General features: G+C 39.3%; 1 non-coding gene across 1 annotated transcript; it reads right to left on the bottom strand.

Annotated features, from left to right (window-relative positions):
* Window positions 1–675: 675 nt before the first annotated feature.
* On the bottom strand, window positions 676–838 carry LOC142447778 (U1 spliceosomal RNA). Its single transcript, XR_012784430.1, has one exon. It is a non-coding gene; the product is annotated as a U1 spliceosomal RNA (small nuclear RNA).
* Window positions 839–19,445: the final 18,607 nt, after the last annotated feature.

The raw sequence follows: 19,445 nt of genomic DNA, 5'->3' as shown, positions 1-19,445 counted from the left end.
TTCCAATTAATGATTTCTAATTTTATAGGATTGTGATCTGAGAAGAAAGCGCATAGTGTCTTGGTGTTTTAAAATGTATCAGGGCTAGCTTTGTGGTTTCACCTATGGCCTATTTGGGAGAGTATTCCCTGTGTCCTGGCAAAGAATGTATATTGTGTTGTTGTTGGGTAGAGTGGTTCTATATGTGTCAAGAGGGTAAATTGGTTGGTTGTGGTATTTAATTCTTCTGTGTCTTTGTTGTTTCCTTCTCTCTGGGTTTGTGTTTGTTTTGTTTTTTTCCTGAATCAAAAGTGGTGCATTAAATGCAACTATTGTTGTAACAGTGTCCTTCAATCTGTGAAAGTTTGATTCTGTATTTTGAGATTCAAAATATTTTCTGAGGTAATATGTAAAATATCCACTGCGTGGCTCACAATAAAAACTCAATGTCTGCTCAAATGCCTATCAAATGTCAGCAAGCCGGTGGTGTCGTTGTTTTCAGGGCCCCCTCAAGTCATTTTTGACTCATGTACAATGTTTGTGACATTCTTACAATCACTCCAAATAGCCATTGGTTGACTATTATAAGCAAAATCCTTGATTCTATGCACAGACTCTTTTGGAACCCTTGAGGGTCTATGATGAGAATGGCTTCTAAAAGTTCGTGGAAGAATTCCATTATCTTTTTTTTTTTTCCAGGGGAGAGCGCGAATGCAGTCCCCCACTACCACTGATTATGCAGTCGAGTTTCCCACATTTGGGGAAATCGCAGGGGTCAACACATCGGAGTACAATGGGTGAGCCTCGCCCTGGGAAAACCACCTTCATGATCATGGTGCCTCCCCTGCCAGGTAAGTATGAATCCCATTATCTTAAAGTTTCATTTTTCCTAAACTTTTTGAAGCCCTATTTATATTGTCAATTGCCCCATGCAAAGCCCACATCCCATGAGTAGAAGCTGATTGGGATAAAGCATCCCATCTCTGTTATCTGTATTGTAGCACCAGTAACACATATCAGGAATAAGTAGTGAAATGCATTTGTCCTGCTGCTCAGGGGAAGACAGAATACCCAGAGAAGAGTTAAATCTTATTCAATTGGCCCATGTAAGAGAACACTGGTCTCAGTTTAAATACCACACTCTTGGAGGTCCTACCAAGTTTTGTATATATTCTTAAATAATTACTTGTTCATTATCTCCAAAATTAGACCATTTTCAGAGCCTTTTTCTTTTTAAAATTAAATATCATTATATCTCTGGGGAGCCAGTCTGCTGAGTTTCTTTCTTATTTTCATGATAAAAGTCTATTAAAAGTCTAACTCTCCTACTCTTATTTCTTGTTTTACCAGTCATAAAAACAGCATTCATTCTGCTATTCAGCCTCTGGTAGATGCTCATATTAAATATATGTTTCAGAATGCCTGGCCTTTTTCTTTCTCCAGTGCTTCTGTGCAAGCATGGCTGCAGTGCTTCTGTGAACTCTGACTCATCCACCACTCACCTGTGGCCGTCCATCTGTGGTAACAACAAAGCATGGCTTCATCTATTCTTTCTTGCACAGACTTCACTAATCACCTTCTCTGACCCTAAAGACAAGGTTTCCAAGCAAATTGCCTATGAGTCATGGCTACTTGGAAGACTTTTTCCCCAGAATACATTTTAGATGATAACAAATAGCATGACACAAAAGAAAACCGTTCTGTTATTAAATAAGACACCATTGTTATTAAAATAAAGACAACCCAGTGCACTCTTTCTGTCTTTACTTCCTATTCAGTGATGGAAAGGAAAAGGGTGAATAAAACTTTTAGAAGCAATAGCTGTTTAGTGATCTTAAAGATCTTGGTGATGTAGGCTAATTGTTGGCATGTTTAGAAAAGACAAGGCCTTCTGGTGGTGCTGCCATGTAAACCCCAAATTGCTAACTTTACTGTCAGCAGTTCAAACCCATCCATTACTCTGTGGGAGAAAACTGAGACTATCTGCTGTGCTAAAGGATTCGATTCTTGGAGACCTTATAGAGGATTGCTAGGAGTCAAAATTGACTCGACAGCATTTCTCTTGGTAAAGATTTCAAAAACTGGTAAAGGCTGGTCTATAATCACCTGGCATATTTTAAAAACACAGCTTAAAAGAGAGATTAGACCCTTACAAATAATAACTGAAATTTTGACAAAGAAATCAATGAAGCTTATGCCTCTCAGTGCTATTATTGCTAGTATAATATTGTGGATTTGTATTGTCATGCAGTTATTTTTTGGGTATATCACTTTTGAGGTGGTATTACTAAACTGATCTCTGTATCTTATCATTGTTACTATTTTTCCTATGATAATAAGAATATGACATTAGAAGAAAGAGGGATTAGAAAGTATCTTGAAATAAATATACACACACAGACAAACACACACACATGCACAATAAGAAACAAACCAACAGAGTTGATTCCAATGCCAAATTTAACCCATAGTATTCCTATGTAGTGTTTCTGAGATTGTCCATCTTTGGGAAGCAGACAGTTTCATTGTCTTCCTGTGAATGACTGGTGGATATATATATATATATTCTTATGGGGTTTTTTTTATTTGCAGAGACCATAGTTAGTGGTGACAAAGTAAAGGAGAGTAGATAGAGTTATTATTGCTATCGTTTGGAAGGTTCCAGTACTAATAAGGTCTGCCTGGGGTAGCCTTTGTGAGTATAGGTAGATCTTCAGCTAGCCGAGCTCCTGGTGGAGTTGACTTTTCTTCTTTTCAATTAATAGCCAAACACTTGGCCATTGTACCCCTTGGGTCCTTTGTGGTTTTTATATAGATTGGATAAATTAATTAATCTAAAATTACTTAGAACAATATATGGAACAAAAATCATACCCCAATATGATACCAATTTGTACTCTAGACGTGCTATCAGGAGAGATATGTCCCTGTAGAACGTCATCGTGTTTGGTAGAGGAACAGCAAAAAAGAGAAATATACAGACAAATAAGTAAGGAAATGCTTACTGAGCCTGTGGCAGTAACATAACAATGGTGAGGATGGTACAGGACCTGGTGGCCTTGCCTTTGCTGCGTGGTATGAGGACAACTCAAGGACACATAACAAGAGGTATAGGGTCACGCAATAAACTCAAGCTGACCACGGTTGCCATTGTCCTTCTCATTCATCTCTTTCTATTTCATCAACTAGTTTACCTAATGTTTTCCATTTTCTCTACATATATTTAAATGTAGAAATTATATTTGGATATAGTTCTTGCATTAAGTAGGAGAAAAACTACTTCTAATCCCCATGTCAAATACCTGTTTCTATAGCTAAACATTATACTGACTTAAAAACATTTTTTCGTGACTTCCTGGCAAAATGTAAACATTCAATCTTCTGTCAAATGTATACAAAATTTCATGATTTGGTTACACACTGAATTACAAAATCAAACAAAGATCATTGTAATGAGATTCTTAGAAATGGCACAAAGTCACCTTTCCCCTTTTCTTTCTTTGCTTAAATAAGTAGACTATGCATTCTTAAAAATGAGCCCATTTTATGCCTGGCCATCGTGCCTCAAAGTTATGTTGACCTGATTGAACTAGATTACATAAGTAACAGTATATTTGAGTATCATAAAACTCATCCATGTCTAAAATAGGTTCCATGCCATTGATACTGGTGTTTCTTATTAAAAACCCTGTTTAGATTGGCTCTCTGCTCTTTAAGGCTCAGCAACTAACTCAAAAAGGGCGGCATTTTAAACCAATCTGGTATTCCAAGGTGCAGCCTGCTTCTAAAAAGATTAGAGTCTAGGAAACCCTATGGGACAGTTCTAGGCTGCCCTATAGGATTAATATGAATCACAAGCTACTTATTGATAATGGCAAACTACTAATTGGTAATTGCCAATCTACTAATTGGTAATGGATTTGGGTTTTGCTTGTTTATTTACTTGGGAAGGGCTGGGCTTGGGGAAAGATCACATGCAAAAGGGCCCTCCAACTTTACCTTGGGCACAACACAGGACATTTGTGAAGAGACCGTGTCTGTCATGGAATAAAATATCTGCCTTTTATTTCACTGGTATCCAAGTTTATTTGACCTGCTCTCCTCTTTTCAGAAAAAAAGTAAACAAAAACAAAATTCAGGCCCTCTCCCCACACCATGCACATCCCTAGCATTAAAACCTTTTGTAGTAAGCCCATAACCCAGGATAATGTGTAGATATCTACTTTTGCAGGCCCTCTGAATCACTGTTGTGCCCAAGGGGCAGAATTGCCCACTTTGGAAAGCACTGCTGTGCTCCTGTGTCAGGGAGAGGACCCTGCTCAGCTTGAATTTTGCTTGTGAGCCATAGCTTCTTGAGAGTCTTCATCATTTAGTGTTATATTTATAATATAGCACAAGAAAAACATTCTTCATACTTATTTAGAATAATTGTTGGTGTTCTGAAAAATGTGAACATTTTGCAAAAACCTAGCCGAGAACAAACAGTCCAGTGACTCAATAAAGAAATATTAAAATGACTAAGTATGATAGTCACAGTATTATCTGCAGGAGCTAGGTTTGGATAGCCTTTATTGATTTTTTTTCACAATCTTCTCCAAATTGCCTTTGTTCTGTGTACTTTTTTGCAATGACTTGCTGATATTTTGAGTTCCACTTTGAAGAGACCATTATTTCCTGAATTTGAGGTGTGTAACGGGCAAAGTAGTTTGCAAATGAAAGCACATACCTCCTCCCAGTGGGTGAGAGGTCACATGGTTAATGGCAATTTAATGGCTATGATGGGTATGATAATATATTCCTTTTTGTAAAACAAGATCTCCCACACTCCACCTAAGGAAAGTGAGGGGTTGATTTGGATAACCAGATTAAGGTAACACAAGATCAAAGAATCTCACATTTCTGAAGAAAACTATGGATATAATTATGGAAATATAACTAGTGAAACCCCATTTTAAGAGGAATCATTCCAAAGAAGCTAAGTTAAATAAATATTCAAGAACATTGTATGTGACTAACACACTATATCTTGCATTTTTGTTTTATCTAAATTTAAGAGCCCTACTGTAATAGGAAATCTTTTGTACCCCAGCATAACTGAATCGTGCACAATAATAATGAATTAAGTGGAATCACCTCGATTTTAATTCAGATGATATCCAGTTCACCACCCTGCTCACATACATGCATCTACACAGTGAAATATCCAATTTTTCCTTTGCATTCCAACTCTTCACAATATTCAGAATCAAAATGTATCGTAGTGTACTCTCACAGAAACAATGTGGTGAAGAAATTAGATGGTGTCTATCAGACAGAATATTGTCTGGGGTCATAAACACTTCCATATGGTCAAGTCCACATAGAAGAAGCACAGCAATATTCATGACTCCAGGATTGTAATTGTATAACCCAAATCTGAAGGAGAGGATAATATCAGAGCTTAAATTATAAGACCTGAGTTTGCAGAAGGTTATGGATGACAGTGGAAGGCCAAAATATCTTTGCAGGATCTACACAGGGAATAAGCCTCCGGAGGTTTCCTTCGAACCATACTTGAGGGATGGGACCAAACTGGCTGCCAGACAGGGGATTAGAGAGATTAAAATGATCAATCTGACTTCAAAGGCCAGAACCTTGTCACTTGATTTCCCCACTAATACAATTTGTGTTGGTCTGGTTTTCAATATTCTCTCTGCGCTTTTTTAATATATTGGGTTTTATCTCTGTTTCGTTTTGTCATGGTGGGTAGCCTTTTCGAATCTTTGTGATGTGGTTTTCCATGTTCTGCGGTGGATGAACCCCAGGCTAGATGATTCTATAGAGACAACCTCTGGGATAAGGTTTCCTAGGGGGGAAGATGGGAGAGGTGGGGAAGGTAAAGAGGAGCTGATGCCAAGGAGTTCGAGAGGGAAGAAAATGGTTTGAAACTGATTTCAGTAGCAATTGTACATGCCGCCTGATGTGACTGAACCATGGAATGGCATGGTGTCTGGAGTGGCTCCTAATAAACTGGTTTGGAAAAAAAATTCACAATGATTTAACATTATAGTTGTAGTATATAAATCCCACAGTATACTTGGTCACTACTAATAAAAACCCTAAAATATTTTATCAATAAGGTATTTTATGAATTGTAATATGGATGTGGAACCCAAGAATACGTATACTTTGAATATTTGGAATGCTCCTTTGATCCTGCTATCTTTAGAGACAGTTAAATATAAACCTGGGCCATATGTCATCAAACAGATCATTTGACTTGGATTTATAATGAAGTGGTGGACCTAAACACTAACCTTGCTCACATTAGATATTAATGGCCTCTACCCAAAAAACAGCAAAGTTCACGTTAGCTTTTCCTGAGATTTTGTTTATAAAGATAGAAAATCACTAAAAGAGCAGTTTTCTATCTGATTCTTACATATGTTCCTTTGAATATATGAAATTCAAATCATTGTGTACAAAGAACAACAATACGCTGCATACATTTTTGCTATTGTTGTTGCTGTATTTTTTGCATTGGTTCTTCTTGTGTCACCTGCTTATCAGTTTGTGTAGCTTTTGAAAGAGGAAAGTCAAACCACTTAGAATACACATCAACTTATGGATAGATAAATCAGTCTTGCATGCAACACCTGAGTTTGCAGTCGCAGACCTAGCAAAGCCACACCAAAGCTTCCTTTGAAATGACAGTATGCATAATCACTGTTAATTTATTCCATTAGGATTTCCCCGTATGGTACATGTTTATGAATGAACACTGAATATTTTTCTATCACGCTGTTCTGAATATGGTGCATGGGAACACATTTCTATGCAGCACTCAACGGCTACACAGGGCAATAGACTTACTTAAAATGCGCTGTATAGGTCACTGCTTGAAAGGGAATACATGGAATACTTTCTGTGTTATCTCCTGAAAATCGCTAAAATAAATATCTCTATAAGATTTATAGCAGAGGGCAATGTTCAATTCACTGAAGCATCCACTGCTTTCTGGCTTTACTCTGGAAATTTTCCTTGTCATATGAGGCCCATGTATAATTTGAAATCTTCTATAGAGGCTTAGAAAATCCCAGCATGCATTCCATGAAACAAAAACCCTCTACTGAGAAATAAGTTCATTGTATACACGTGTACACCTAATTAGGGAGAATATATTGCTGCTATGCATCAGGGATTGGCATTGTATCAATGGTCCATTTCCGTGATCAAATTGGACAGCCAAAACTCTTAGCTACAATGACAAATAGCTTCCTTACGGCCAAGTGATACTTCACCTTGCAGTTTCCCTTTCCTTTTAAACGTTATTCCAGTATGAATCAAGTGACTGTTTGTTATTCATAACTATTAAAAACATCTTCCATTTGCTCTGTTCAGTCTTACTGGTTATTCTCACTTATTAATCCTCTCATGCTGTGCTTATTATTACTTGGAATCATGATATAATATTTAAATACACAATTTGGAGAACAAGCATGACAATAGATTCGCGACCTTTATGGATCTTCCTTCCTCGGCCGCGTTTCTCTGATACAGGAGAAACCTGCCGCCCAGTTTCTTCAAACAAATGTTTACTGAAATGCTTCATCAGGTGCTTTCATTGATGACTCAGCTCAGCCCTGCTGAATTCCGAAAGGGCTCTCAACATTCTCAGTCTCTCTATTGCCTCCCTGTTTCTTGGCAAAACTTAAATTTTTCAGAAATGACTTTTAGAATAAAAATTAAAAGTATAAATAGGAAACCCACAGCTATTGAGTTGATTCTAACTCATAGGAACCTTAAATAGGGTTTCAAGGGCTATAAATCTTTACCCGTTACCATAGTCTCCTCTTTCTCTGTAGTGGCTAATCAGGTTGAACTTTTGCTCATATGGTTAGCAGTAACACTTACCCAACACCACCATGGAGAAGCTCTAAATTCTAAAGATGAGCCTTATACTGGTTTGATTTGGACAGGCCAAGTAGACCACACTCTTTAATATTGTAAGCGTTATATGATTTAACACAACAATTACTTGTGCACAGAACGTTTGTGGTGGTGAACAATAAAGCATCAGAGAAAAGGCTGATTATTCCCCACCCCACCCCTCAAAAAAACTGACCAAAGCTATACAAATGTGAAGTAGAATTGTGTAAGAGGAAGATTCAGTGAGATCACCGTTTACAATGTGCAGGTGACAAGGAGAAGCCAGCATACAAAAGAATGAAAAAGAAGAAAATAGATTCATGCCCTGCAGTCCTTGAAGCTAATATTCCAGCTGTCTGTTGACCCCAAACACAGCAAAGACCCCCACAGAGCAAAGTGTTTCTAGCTGAAGGCCGAAGCCACAAATACAGTACTGAGCTCGGGAACTTTAAAACCCAGCAAGGTCATGGTAAAGTCAGATTGTTCTTTTTCTTGACAGCTAGTGCAAAGAGCAGGGTACAGACTTAATTTGTTCACAGCTGTGGAATCTCTGAATGCTCCTGCACTGAACAGTGTGCCTGTGATGGAGATGATGTGCTGGGGGAAAAAAAATAGGAATTACAAATATCAAGCAGGTTTGCTCGTGAAAGCAAGGGCTCACACAAATGGCCTCAAATAGGCCCAACAAAGTACATGCTGCTTTAATGGGGTGGCGGAAAGATACCAATTTGTGTTATTTCAACTAAGTAATTGGTAACAAGGACTGGATAACTGCCAGGATGTAATTCCATACTTGTGAGACTGGTACACTATCCTTTGGAAAATTATTCAGGAAGATAGGTACTCAGCCTTCAGTTGATCTATTTTTCAAATGGAAGGTTTCTAGATTTATTATTATTATTTTTGGAAAAAGGTAAATTGGAGGCACAAGAATTATAAAAAGTGTTTCTTGGGATTTAAATTATTCTGTTAAAAGATGTTCAAAAGAGGGACCCAGTGGATTGTAATAGAAACTATTGACATAACGAATATGATCCAGGTGTTGTTCTAAGAAACTTACTACTCATGACCCATGAGATGGATAAAAACAAAACAAAAAGCCCATCATCCCTGAATTTATTTCACTCACAGTGACTCCATTGTGGGAGCAAAAGTGAATTCTTTAGGGTTTTTTAGGATTGATTTTTTGGGGGCAGTAGATTGCTGTGTTTCTTCTGAGGAATCTCTCGGTGGACCAGAAACCCCAACCTCTCAGTTACCAGCTCAGCTCATTAACACTACGCACCACTCTGGAACATCATAAAGCAAGTACAGAGGAGTTCGCAATCAGTGAATCAGACGGTTGAACGAGAGGAGTTTGGCTTCAAATGTTGTGCTTTTAAACATGATACAATACTGATTTTTAAAAGATAGAAATAGAGTCCAACAGAGTTGGTTATTGTTATTGCTACTGTTTCAGGCTGTCGAGTCAGTTTGGACCCACAGTGACCTCAAGTATGACAGAAGGAAACACTGCCCTGCCCTGGCCATCCTCACCATGGTTCTTACACTAGACCCCATCGAGGCAGCCACTGCTGTCACACACCTTGCAACGGTCTTGCTCTTTGTCTCTGGCCCACTACTGTGATTTCCTTCTCTGGATTGTCCACATCTGGCAACATGCTCAAAGTAACTGAGTCAAGTTCCTTGTTCAAAGGTCCTGATTCCTTGCCTCCAAGGAGCATTCTAGCTGTACTTCCTCCAAGACAGCTTTATTTGCTCTTTTGGCCGTCCATGACACTTTCAACATTCATCCCCAGCGCCATCATTCAGCTGCATTCGTTCTCCTGTAGTTCTCCTCATTCGATGTCCAAATTTCCCACGCGTTTGAGGCAGCTGATCATCGTGGAATGGGCCCGGTGCAGCTTTGTCCTCAAAGTAACTTCCTTGCTTTGCAGCAATTTAATGAAATCTTGTGCAGCAGATTTTCCAATAGAAGAGCTAGTAGCATGAGTGTATTGGTTGGGATTCTTAATTACAAGCAACAGAAACCAACTGGCTAAACCAAAAGAAAAGATAAATTATGAGAGGTTGGAACAAACTTTTCAAGAGACTAGAAAGTCCTAGAAATTTAGAGGGACAAGATATGGGAAATTACAAGCATAGTAACTGTTTCATCGGAGTCTATGTAGTTTGGTCCTATAGCTATTCCGCTGCCACTAAAATGATGATCCAATGGTTCAATCTTCATATGCTCCCTGAGTTCAAGATTCAATGTCACAAAGATGACTTTGTGAGTTAGAGTTTAAACCGATGTCCACTTACTGGACGGAAGACCTAGTCAAGGAAGAATCTATAGCCCTTTTCTTTCATACTGAGGTAGTTAGTTTATTGTGCCAACTTGGCCGATAAACACACGTGGGGTTAATTGAAAGGCAGAGAGATAAATGGCTCGGTGAGCCTCGCCTTTCAAGTTCTCCGGTATCTTGCTTTCTGATGGTCAGACCAGGGTGCACCTGCCTTAGCCAGTTCCCTGCTTTCAAGGTGCACTTCCTGCAAGACATCCCTGAGGAGAAGCCACATCCCTGAGGAGAAGCCACATCCCTGAGGAGAAGCCACCCTGATGCAACCCTAGGTGCTGGAGCAGCCGTGTGGAGACGCCTGCCTGCCCTGAGATGCTTACACACTCACTGTCTCGGCTTTCCTCCTGCAGTCGGCATCATTACGTCTGTTTTGTGAGATGGAGGAGGACTTTGTGGATTGGTGTCGGACATATGGGTTAATGGGTTAATGTTGGAATTGCAGGCTTGGGCAGCACTGGGTTGGGATGTTTTCTTGATGTGCACTTATCCTTTATATAAAACTCTCCCTTATACATGAGTTTCTGTGGATTTGTGTCTCTAAAGTACCCAGATGAACACACATACTGAGAAGATTCTGGAATTATATTGTTCCTACCACAAGCCCTCTTTAAAGTATTGTAAAGCACAGATATTACTTTGAAGACTAGGGTGCTCCTGACCCAAACAATGATATTTTCAGTGGCTTCATCTGCATGTGAAAGTTGAAGATCAAATAAAAAGGTTGAAGAAGAATTGATGCTTTTGAAGTGTGGCGGTGAAGAAATATAGAAGTTAGAGAGGACTGTCAAAAGGACACACGGTTGTGCTTCGAGTGAAATAAAAGCAGAATGCTCCTCAGAAGCGAGGATGGTGAGCCTTTGTCTCACATACTTTGGGCATGTTTTCAGGAGAGACCAGTCCCTGGAAAAAGACATCTTGCTTGGTACAATAGAGGGATGCTGCAAAAGAGGAAGGCCCTTTGTGACATAGATTGACATGGTGGGCGCAACAATGGGCTTAACTATATGAACAATTGTGAGGATGACACGGAACAGGCCATCTTTTAGTCTATTGTACTCGGAGTGACTATCATTTGGAACTGACTCAATGGCATCTAACCACAACAATAACGGCACTGACGGGAAAAAGAAATGTCTCAACAGGAAGCTAAGGTTATCATTAGCAAGGGGAACTGAACTGGGTAGCCAAAATGATCTAACTGTTCTTCAGAGTGGGCAAATTTCCTGGTATGTAATGTCTTTCTGTCTTTCTTTTTCTTTCTTTTAAGTACAAGCATCAGCTCATGTACATGAGCAGCTCAGCAGCGTTGAATTGTAGGAATGAATGAGTTTTCAAGTCAAATACACTCAGTGGATGAGTTATTCAATCTCTCTGACCTTGGCACCTTCATTTATAAAATTGAGGTAGTAATTATATCCGTTGTATAGAGTTGTTGTGGAGATTAAACAAGGTAAGCTGTGCACTGACAGTATTAGCATGCTTTCAGTACTTGTTATTTTCTTGCATCTTAGGTTCAATTTTGGAGTTCTTGTACACTAATAGAATTCTAATAAAAATCGCTGCCTTTTATTGTACACTGTTTAAGCTCTCTGAACTCTGCTAAGCTTTTTAACCACTATTTATTGCTTTAATCTTACAGAAAAACCGCATGAAGAGGTAAAAAGAAATACTCATTTACAGATGGAAGCACTGAAACTTAAAAAGGTCAACTGACTTTTCTAGTGGCACACTGTCTTAAGTGATAGTGCTGAAACTCAAACCTAGGTTTTTGATTAAAGTCTATCTGTTTCATTCCTCACCACAACATGCTGCATTTAAAAAGAAGAAGAAGAGGAGGAAGAAGGAAGAGAAGAGGCGGAAGGGGGAAAGATGAAGAATTGGAGACTTCATTACTGTGACACAGAGATGGCACCGCTGTCCCAGTATTTAATGCTCTGTTTCTGAAATAAGGGACACCGGTGACACTAGGGTTAAGTGCTCAACGGCTAATTGGGCTGGACAAAGGGAAGAAGGACTTTGTCTTGAAGTCAGAGTCCTTGGAAGGCACCAACTGTTAGTGAACTTGACTGCTACCCGAAAAGCTGCCGCTTGGAAGCAAAGCCTAAGGGTGTACGTTAGAAAACAAGCCATCAGACCCCAAACCAGCACTGCTCTGTCCCGCTGTGTATCATGGGCGGCATATGCTTGACAGTACGTAACTTCCTCCTACCTCTAAAGGTCACAAAAGATTTTCAGTAATTATCCTTCCTAGGTCACTCTCTTTAATCCCCTCCACATCTATTAAGGCAAACTTTTGATCGCCTCTCATCACTACTGCCCCTCCTCCTAAGTTAGTTTATTTGAAAAGCAAGCCTTAGCCTAGAAGAGCCTATAGGAAGGGCAGGATTGTATACTCCTTCCTCGGCAGCAGTAACAGCCCTGCACAACACCGCGTTTTCAGGTGAAGTATCCAGCACATACCAGATCTCTTTGCAAGGAATTGGCCTCCATTCTTGAATGACTTGCTACTGAAATAACAGTATCGTGCCAAGAAAATCACTTGTATCTTGCCTTTTACAGTATCCTGGAAACAAGCTCTGGTAGCACAGTGGTTAGATATTGGTCTGCAATTTGTAGAGTCAGCATTTTGAAACCTGCTCTATGGGAGAAAGATGGGGTTGTCTACTCCAGTAAAGAGTTACAACCTGCTAAGCTCACAGGGGAAGTTCTACCCTGTCCTATAAAGGTCTCTAGGAGTTGACATCCACTGAAAGGAAAACTCAATGAGCTTGTTTCTGGTTTTGAGTTTGTGACTGATATACCTTCAAGTCAACCTCCCCAAAGAAGAAAGCTGAAACAAATACAGCAGGTGGGGGCGGTCTGGGTGTTGGGGGGGGTGGGTGATGCAATAATATTAGGTGCGGTTCTGTGTGCATAAGACTAAATCCGTTCACTCAAATGCATCTCTCTTCCCATGTTTTCATTAAAATAAGACTCCATAAGCAATTGAAAATTAGAAACAATTCTTAAAAAAACACCTTTCCTTTATCAAGAACAATTGTGGTCGTTACTGGCTCTGTATTCCAAATGTCAACATTCTTTGAAGAGAATACTGCCGTTTATGTCTTCTTTATGTTAGACTGGACACAGCAGCCAGTCACCTGAGACAAAGGTTCAACTCACAGGAGTGATTGAAAGCACTGGTGTCAGTTCAGCCCTTTAGAAATACTTTCTGAGCTTACACTTACTTGATATGGCTGTGGCCCAAGACCCCTGTAATCTGAGTACAACAGGGAAAGTTCGTGGCTGCTAGAATAAATGTTTCATGTTGCTCTATGGAAAGCATCGTTAAACTGACAGAATGGGCTAGGCAAAGGGATCTATATGATATCTGCCATAGGTGAATGATGCGGTCTAGCAAGAGTTCTTTACCTGTGTATCTCATACAGGCCCCAAAAGATGAAACAGACTATATCATTTAAAACCTTGTTACTGAAGAGCAAGGAAAATGTGTGATCATAGGGAATTGATAAATACATGCATTAATTTCCAGAAAACATTTATCCCCAATGACTTAGTTTAGAACTATAAAAGAATAAAGCCAATTATTGGCCGAGTAATCAGGAGATCATGCCTGTGTCTGTCCCAGACAAAAGTCCTGTGTAGTTGCTTGAATACAAGGGTGGTCCAAAGTGAATGAGCGAAGCGATTATTCCTTTTCCTTATTAGAACCGAATCCGCCAGAAAAGACATTCTTCTCATGCCCATTGGTTAATCTTGAGGATTTAATCTGAAGCTGTCTCAGGCATATAGGATAAATTGATGGAAAACTAATCAGGCTCTCCCTGAGGTAATTCCATGACCATCTGTGATAACTTGAATGTATCAACATTGTACCAAGTAAAGCACACACATGAGAACCGGAAGTCATGCGATTTCACTTCTACACACTTTGGGCAAGATCGACCTTTCAAAGAGATCTTGCATTTTCTGGATGCCTCCTAACTTTAATGACATGAAAATATTTTCATTTACTTATTCAGATAATGGATTGTACTACTGATTGACCAAAATAAGGCACAGGTAGGTTATGACCTCTAACTGGTCATGGAGAAGATACTCCTCTAGCATTAAGTGTCTGTACAAATGGGCATAATCCTGGAAATGTACTTTATCTGGGGGAGTGTTGTTGTTTTGGAGGCTGATTTTGTGTTGTGGTGGAGGTGGTGGTGTATATGTGTGTACACTAAAATATTTTGGTTAATAAATTTTAAGAATAAATTACAACCCAGAAGGAAGATAGAGAGTAAATAGCACTATCCTTGGGAAATGGAAAATCTCAAATTTATTCATGATCCTCATATTGATACCTAGATTTCAAAAACTTAATTTATTCATAGTTCTACTTATAAAATGTAGGTAATCTTATTTGTTTTCTCAACATTTCAGAAATTTTGGGAGATTTAAATGATGTAGCATTTTTATTTTTAATTATGGAACAAATATTAGATCATTATTACTAAACCAAAGTCAAACTTACTGCCAACAAGTCGATGTTGGCTCTTAGAAACTATATAGAAGAGAGGAGAATTATCCCTGTGAGAATCTGAGAGTAGAAATCTCCATTTTTCTCCTGAGTAGTGGCTAGTGATTTTGAACTTTGGAATTTTGGGATCACAGCTCAGTGACTACCACTACAACACCAGGATGCCTCTCCTTATTATTATTATATTACTTTTTTAAAACCCATTTTTTTTTTGCATTTAAGCCCTTTTCAGGAAGTACTAGATCACAGTCATGGATTAGCAAGAAACATTTTAGGTTGAAAATCAATGCTTGTTATTTACATTGTAGATGATATCTCAACAAGGTTGTCTTAGATCAGGTTGTCATTGAAGAAAATACTGCAAATCATGTCTTATTTATATTAGACTAGAAGAAGAGCTAGAGACAGAGGTCTGCCTAGAAGTCATTCACTGAGGGAGTGGGAAGGATTGGTAAAGGTGGCTTACCCTTAGACAGAGGCATGACCACAGCACATAATTGTACTTTTGAGACGTGACCATTGGCATTTTGTTTCTCCACTTCACTTGCTATTTAGCTCTGGAACACTCTTTGGGATAGGCATAACTTCCGGTTAATTCTCAACTGTGTTAATGGTACTTTAGGCCAAGGAGATTGTGCAATGCTGACGTCTATACTCAGGCTTAAGTGGCGTTAGTGAATGGTCAGCAGTCAACTAGTTATGACCTCACATGGGTATTAATGGAGATATGTTTGGGCCACCAACATGATCTAGCATATTGACCCAGACCATTGTGACAGGAGTCTGCAACTCCTTAGCTATATAATGCTTCTTTCTTTCTCGACAGGTAAAGCAGTTTTGCTCAAACATTTAGTCTCTTATTTTCTTTTTCCAAGAAAGCATGCCATATCAATGTCAACCTACAGAGTGATGCTACCAGATGGACAAGGTCAATATAGGTGAAATTGCAATAAAGAGTCAAAGAAACACTTTGCCTTCCGTCAGTGACCATTTTTGGTGACCTTTGTAGTTGTGATGGCTGAATAAAAATTTTAAAATGCAAACTTAAAATAAAATTATATAATGTACCAGAGATGGAATGAATTTGCTTAGAAAACAGAGAGCATTATTTGGAACAGCAGCAGTATCTGGAATAAGCACCAATTTAATCTTCAGTCATTGTCCATCATCATCCTCTTACCAAGAATCTATAGGAATGCATACTCTTAAATCTTGGAGCCATTTGGGTGACAATAATCTCTGTGCTTCCTTCAAATAGATGGCATTGCTTTTGTTTCACTATATTGACACAGAGGAAGAGCCCTATGAATTTCTGTATTGCTCAGTTCTAGAGTGGATTAGAATAAATTTAATCCTTCTACAGAATTCCCTAACCGGAGGCCAGTTTTTATATTTGTTCATGTCGTTACTCAGTCTGATTGTATTATGAATCTCTTTTCTGTTGTCACAAAATTGAATCTCCACGCAGCAGGGTTAACTGTTTTGTTCACTATAGTGTTGGCTTGCACCTAGAAGAATGGCTGCCACAGAGCAGGTATTTGATAACCTCGAGGGGGTGCCCAAAATAAAAAGAAAAATTCACTAAGTTATATATTATGGTGTTTTTAATATAAAAAACCTTATCATCATCAAAGTACTCTCCATTACACTTAGTATATTTATTTTTCAAATCTGCAATTCCATTCTTGGAAAAACTTTTTCAAACACATCTGTTTGGATGGCTGACAGTACCTCTCTCTCTTTTTTTCTTCTTCACCTCTTCTATGTCATCAAATCACTGTCTCTCTTCATTAGTGGAAACACAAAGAAGTTGCGTGGAGGGAGTTTAGGGGAGTGAGTAAGGTGTGTGGATCAAGAGAGGCATGCTACTTTTTCCCGAAAACTGGCACCCTGAGATGGTGACAAAACCAGTCCCGTCTGCCACAAATCAGATCTTTTTTTGTCTCACACTGTTACGCAATCTTTTCAGAAACTCTAAACAGAAAGCTTTATTAATAGATGTACCTGGTGAAACAAACTCCAAATGCACTATACCCTTACATCAAAAAACGAATGAGCATCATTTTGATCTTTGATTTTCACTTGAGAAGTGTTTCGGAGGCAAGGTGATGATGTCATCTTCCACTGACTTGATTGATGTTTGTTTTCCGGGTCATAAGAGTAGCACTAAGTCTTGTCACCAGTAATGACCTTGGAAAAAATTCTGGGTTACTTAGGAGCTGTTCTTTCAAAGTATGGCATCTTTCAGCTCAATGATCATTTTCCTGATCAGTCAGTACCCGAGACACACATTTCACAGCGACCCTTCTCATTCCCAAATCTTCTACTAAAATTCATTGAACCAAGGTCCAAGATAGTCCAGATAACTTCTCCAATGGTCTGGCATTAGTTTCTTAGCACAAGTGCATGGATTTTGTCAACATTTTCATCCATTCAAGGAGTTGATGGACATTGAGAATGAAATTTGTCATCAATTATTATTTCACCTTTTGTGAATGAGAAAACCACACGTACAATTGAATTTTTCCATAGTGCTGTCGGTATAAGCTGTGTTCAACATCACAACAGTCTTTGCAGCATTTTTTCCAAGCAGAAAACAATATTTGACAGCCATTCTTTTAATTCAGCTATCACAAAAAATGAGGTTGAAGCAAAATCTTTCACACAAAAATTCACTGTAACCGGAGAGAACCTTCCCAGGGGACACCACTGGATGCACTAACTCAGAGCAAGTTGCTTGATGCTCACCTAGAGGGAAAAATGCATACTATGAAGGCTTCAGCCAAAAGGACTTTTTTTCCCCAATTTTATGGGAGTAACTTCTCATATGTGACAAAAGAGTTTTGTTTTAGGCTGGATCTTCCAGAGAAGCAAAACTAGTGAAACGTATATACTTATTTAGGGAAAGCTTGTTTTATCACTGAAATGCCTCCCATAGTTTTAGAGGCCAGAAATTTCAAAATTACTGTGTCAGATGCTAGACTAGAGATGGCTCTTGACTCACCCAGCCACAAGACAGATGAGCCCAAGAACAGTAGAACGGTGTGGTCGCTGAAGCAAATGAATCTGAGATCCACAGGTCAAACTTGTGACTGTTGACAATTCCCAAGATTAGACAATATGGCAGGACATTGGCTCAAGTCCAAAGAACCAGAGATCAACAAATCAGAGGCAAGATCTAGACCCAGCCAAAAGAAAGCAAACTTTCCCACAGTATCTACTTTCATTGAAGGTAGGCCACATGCTCAAAGATATCACCTCATGGGGGTTTACCAGGTCTTAACTGGCAAAATACTCTGTATCCTAGCCAGTAACATTGACACAGATCTTAACCATCTCATGTTCTTTACTATACATTTTGTGAAGAAATTCCTGGGTCTCCAAATTTTATTAACATAGAAAAAACCTGAGGAAGGATTTAGACAATCAACTCTTTTGACTGAACCCCAAGAAGGAAAGAGAATCTCTATTCATAGATCAAGTGCATAAATCCAATAATAGCACATATGCCCGATACCAATCTATAAACTCCTATACAGACTCATGAAACACATGCAATGACACCAAATGCAGGAAGATCACAGGCCAGTGGGTGGAATATCTTGTGGATCCAGTGGTGGTGTAAGCATCGCAGCACTGGCAGGGGTCTTCACATGGCTCCTCTAGCTCTACAGCTTTGGCTCCATCAGCCTCTCTCCATGTATGTTCTCAACAGGAATGTCTCACAGGAAGTGAGTGTGTGTCTAGCTTCCAGCGAGCTATTTATCACCATCAAGACATTTATTTCTTTAGCACCTCCAAATGAGGTCATCAAGCTGTGACCTGATTGATAGGCTAAACTCCATCCCTTTCACTCTTAAGTCTAAAATTGACAACAGATTACATAGCCTCCACATTCGGCTACCAAATCCCCATTCACATCAAAATGTTAACTTATCTGAAACTTGAAAGTCATTGTTATGCCTATCCTATTCTGCTAAGGGGAGGAAGTGTGGGGCATTGCCAGTGACTGTGGCTGTACTGTTGTGTAATGGCTGCTTGTGAGTGGAAAGTGTCATCCAGGAAGACCCATGGGCTCAAGGAGAGTGCCTACCTAGGTGAAGCAGGCCATTTATCTGAACATATCTAGTGTCTTCATACACACCAAAGTCCCAGAAATGGCCCTTATCATCTTACTGCCAATCTTCCACATTATCCCTCAGGCCTGAGAATGGAAGCTTTATAGCCAGAGCCCATCACAGCAGCAAGTCTCACAACAAAAGACCATCCAAGTCATGGAATTCCCAAGACGAGCAAGAACACAGTATACCGTGGAGGATAAAGAATTAAAGTAAGAAAATGTGTCTATGGGTAGAAAGGAGGAAAACATGTACAAAACCAGGCCCGAGTGGGTCTTCCAGTCCAGTAGGCACACCCAGGCATTATTACAGGCTAGTGCAACTTCCTACAGCAAGCTGACAGGTTCATATATTGCCATTCCTCAAGGTTGACTGATTTTCCACATCAGCAATCAGTGTGGCCAGCTGGTTACAAGCATTACTGAAAATACTAGGAGCAAAAATACTGAGAAGTGAGAGACACTAATCATGAATAAATCTTGACCATCAAGCAAAATGCATGAAGTGGTGGGAGATATCCTCAAATTGAACCAAGGTTGGGCCCATCCCTCAGGCATACAGTACCATACAGAT

This window comes from Tenrec ecaudatus, chromosome 4 (assembly GCF_050624435.1).
Source record: "Tenrec ecaudatus isolate mTenEca1 chromosome 4, mTenEca1.hap1, whole genome shotgun sequence".
Lineage (NCBI taxonomy): Eukaryota > Metazoa > Chordata > Mammalia > Afrosoricida > Tenrecidae > Tenrec > Tenrec ecaudatus.
This window is presented reverse-complemented; position numbering and strand designations above follow the sequence as displayed.